This window comes from Rhagoletis pomonella, unplaced genomic scaffold (genome assembly GCF_013731165.1).
Source record: "Rhagoletis pomonella isolate Grant_MI unplaced genomic scaffold, Rhpom_1.0 Rhpom_scaffold_00778, whole genome shotgun sequence".
Taxonomy (NCBI): Eukaryota; Metazoa; Arthropoda; class Insecta; order Diptera; family Tephritidae; genus Rhagoletis; species Rhagoletis pomonella.
Genome location: NW_023459332.1, coordinates 352 through 3782, shown reverse-complemented (window position 1 = coordinate 3782; position 3431 = coordinate 352). Strand labels below are relative to the sequence as shown.

At 35.8% G+C, this 3431-nt stretch overlaps 1 long non-coding RNA gene across 1 annotated transcript; it reads right to left on the bottom strand.

The window, feature by feature from the left end:
* Window positions 1–467: 467 nt before the first annotated feature.
* On the bottom strand, window positions 468–2068 carry LOC118751545. Its single transcript, XR_004994546.1, has 4 exons — window positions 1680–2068; window positions 1182–1619; window positions 973–1117; window positions 468–908 (listed from the first exon to the last, which is right to left on the bottom strand). It is a non-coding gene; the product is annotated as an uncharacterized LOC118751545 (long non-coding RNA).
* Between the last annotated feature and the right edge of the window lie 1363 nt (window positions 2069–3431).

Genomic DNA, 3431 nt, shown 5'->3' with positions numbered 1-3431 from the left:
AAAAATTGCGTGAGTTAAAGTGGCACAATATTAAAAGAAGGGAGCTTGATTTGAAGGAAAAATTAATGCGGATACAAGAAAGAAGCCAGCAAAAATGAACTAATAGATAAATTTATTTTTAAGATTTTTTTTTTAATTTATTTTAATTTTTCCACTGAATTACTGATTTTTTATTTTTTTATTTAAAGATTATTGGATTTAAGACTATTAGATTTAAGAAAATAACTGAACTAAAGAAGTGAACTAACGTTTGTGATATCTGTATATATGTGTAAGCTATTAGATTTAAGATAAGAAATGAACTAACGCTTGTGATATATGTATAAACTATTAGATTTAAGAAAAGAACTGAACTAAAGAGATGAACTAACGCTTCTGATATCTGTATATATGTACAAACTATTAGATTTAAGAAAACAACTGTTTTTTTTTTTGTTTATTTAGTTTTAGATAAGGAACTGAATTTATTTCTAATTTTTTAAATATTTTTTATAATAAATAAATATGAAGTACAAAGTTACGGGATTGTTTTCATTAGTTAGGTAATGATCACAAAATTTGCATTCTTATGTGTGACGCTTCTCTGAAAAATTCTGATGGCGCTTCCGCTTCATTTACATCTTCATATTCATCATCTATAATGTCAGGTGTATTATCTTCAACGTTGTAGTGGATGCACATGTTATGCAATGTGCATACCACATTTATTATTACCACTTTTTGGGGCGAATAATGTAGTTGGCGAGCACTTAGCAGGCATCGAAATCTATTTTTCAAAACGCCGATGACTCTCCCGACTATGTTGCTCGCTTTACTGTGCGTTTTGTTGAAGATTCTTTCTCGTCTTCCTGCCACAGTAGAAAGGAATGGTGTAATTAACCACGGCTGTAATGGATATCCAGCATCGCCTGTTAAACAAAATATTTTTAGTTATATTTAACACATTTTGCTCTCATTTCACTTATAACATACCTAATGTCCAAGGTGTTTTGTTTCCTTGCCGATATATCTTTTCAAAATAGGTTTTTGCAACGCTTACATTCCACACATGTTAGTCATGGCTACTGCCCGGAAACCGAGCACCAACACACCTTATTTGCATCTTGTTATCGCAAATCTATTTAATAAATTTACGATAAATTGCACGTACAAAATCACTTTGCTCTTGTGGTTTTACTTACCACCATTGCATTTAGGCTGTAGTATCCCTTACGATTGTAGTACAAATACGGTTCGTCTGCAGGAGGAAGTATTTTAATGTGCGTGCCGTCCATACACATAATAACGCCAGGAAATTGCGTTCTCCTGCAAAACTACATTTTGGATCGTTTATGCTCCTCCTCCGTCATTGAAAATTGAATCCAGACTGGGCACAATCGGCGCTCCAAAATGTTAAAGTTTTTGACAATGTTTTTGAGAACGTGGATTGAGCCAACCCCACATCAAAATCTTTCCCAACACCATGTTGGTAGCTTCCTTCAGCGAAAAACCTCAAAAGTGCCATCAATCTACTTATAGGAGTCACCGATGTTGATTTTACGCTTCGCCCAAGCTCTTCCTCAATAAACGCTAAAACGCTTTTAAATGCGTCTCTGCTGAGGCGGAAATTTTTTACAAATCTTTAAAAATTTAAACGATTAATTTATGTGTGCATCAGAGAAATCAATTATAAAACTTACATTACATCATTTAAGCTAAATGGATCAGAACTGTGTCGTAGCAATCTCCTTTGTATATTAATGCAACAGTTGGCTGCAGCATGTTCTTCCTACTGAGAGAAAAGTGCACCGGCCACTGAATCCATTATATTTTACTTAATTAAGATATCGATTAATTAAAATATCAATGTTTTTATACGATACATCGATGTGCATCGATGCAATCCCTGCAAAAAATCGGAAGCTATCGATTTTACGCTCAAGTCAAAGAAAATTTTACTTCATTGTTAGCTGTGGTGCAAAATATAGAAGAAGTCGGTGAATTTTAAGAAACAATTATTATAAATATCAGTGTATTTAATTTGTATATAAAAAAAGAGCAAAAACCCTTTTTTCCTCTATGTGGATAGAGAAGAAAAAATTTGAGGCCAGTGCGTTTAGGCCGACTGTAGAGGCAGTGACTACAGTGCTGAAATACAATGCAACGCCAACGTCCAACTCTAGCAGAACCTAGGAATGGAGGCAGAAGGACCAAACGGCGATAAGGAATTTGTTTTTTAGCGAGGAAAATTCAGACCCCCATGAAAAATTAGAAGAATTGCCTGAGCTCAATAGCTCTGAAAGGGCGTGCGAAATTAGGTTAATACTCGAAAATATATTTTTAAAAATAAAAAAACAAAAACAAAATGAAATTGTATAATTTAATTTGGTTTCGTGTATTTTTAGATATTTCGCTGCCATCTTTTCACTTATTTATCAATGACATGTACGAGCGAGTGAACATACTTAAAGGCAAATGCGCCCATGTGTGTGCAAGAAAGGGATACACTATCACACGCCCGGAGAAGTGGTCACTTTTTTCCCCCAAGCCCATACAAAACTAACCGCTAAACTGACGAAAAGTTTTAGGGCCGGTTGTTCAATGTCTGGTTATCACTACCACTACACTATCGACGATTTCGACATCATGCATGTAACATGTTATCGATAAAGCAGTAGTTGTGCTTAACCGGAGCTTCTACCTCCGATTTGTGCTAATCAAACATTGAACAACCGGGCGTTAGTCAGTTTTCCCACTAATTTAACCGATAATCATAGGACAGGCTTCCTGCAGGGATATTTCGATGCATCAAATCTACAAAAACACGATGTGTTTTTCTGACTTGCATCCCTAATGCAGAGACGGATAGGTACGACACTGTCGTTTGCTAAGCGTTATGCACGCACTGTTCGTCTACATTTTGTGGGGAAAACTTGGTAAAAAAGTTAATATTTCCATTAAAATTACATAAAAATTAGTATTTCTGCGGAAGTTATCAAAAAGTGGATAATTGCAATAAAATTCGATAAACAGGAGAGTTCTAACTATCAAATATGATGAAATTCCAAAAAGTCTCTACAACTATGATTGGACGACCAATGTGTGGAAAGCTGAATACAAAACTTATTTACGTTTCCGAAATCAAATTTGGGGTTATATCCCTAAACGCGGCCAAATTCCGCCTACGCAGAAAGACGTTCCGCACTTCTTTTTCGCAAACACAGAAACGAGAACTCCGCATAGTAAGGTTAATTATCCCTAAGCGCGGCCGAAGGCCGCCTACGCAGAAAGAGGTTCTACAACTCTTCTCCGGCAACAAAGAAAGAAGAACTCTGCGTAGTAAGGGTTATCATCCCTAAGCGCGACCGACTAGTGAAGACACTGATTGGAATGAGTGGAACGTGAGTTTTCAAGTAGTTTTCAGCGAAATCTGGTTTTCGTTTGACTGGTTT